The 459-nt window shown below is 41.8% G+C and overlaps 1 protein-coding gene across 1 annotated transcript in view; it reads right to left on the bottom strand.

The window, feature by feature from the left end:
* LOC107614214 overlaps positions 1 to 172 on the bottom strand; it is a gene marked incomplete in the record, with an annotated part of 1,116 nt that extends 944 nt beyond the window's left edge. Inside the window, 1 exon segment of the mRNA XM_016316444.2 lies at positions 73 to 172.

Raw genomic sequence — 459 nt, 5'->3', positions numbered from 1 at the left:
CTTTCTGTTTTCACTTTTCAGCAAGCGGCTGAGTAGTGGAGTTTCTGCAATTCAAGAAGTACTGTGTGAGTATGTTTTGAAGAGGGAGTGAAAAGCAATTTAGCTTGGTGAGAAATTTTCTAGGAGAAAGAAAGAAGATAACAGTAAAATGCATTACTTACATTACACGAGAATTGCGAAAGGCTTTAGAGGAAGAAGAAGAAGAAGTGGAATCAGATCCAATTTTGTTGAAGTCATCATGTTCATGTTAGTGATTCTGATACACAGCTGTGGAACAATGATAGAGTTGACGAAGGCAATATCTCATGATTCTGCGTTTAACGCGCTTTGGTTCGTCGTTTAGCGTTTCCACAGTGTCAAAAAAGCGCGCAAATTTTGGGTAGTGCGGGGTGGGAGAGAACAAAACGGCAGCCTTGTTCTGCGTTTTGGTGACTTGCAGCGACAAGAGGCTTGCACGGA

The sequence above is a fragment of the Arachis ipaensis genome, chromosome B08, assembly GCF_000816755.2.
Source record: "Arachis ipaensis cultivar K30076 chromosome B08, Araip1.1, whole genome shotgun sequence".
NCBI lineage: Eukaryota > Viridiplantae > Streptophyta > Magnoliopsida > Fabales > Fabaceae > Arachis > Arachis ipaensis.
This window is presented reverse-complemented; position numbering and strand designations above follow the sequence as displayed.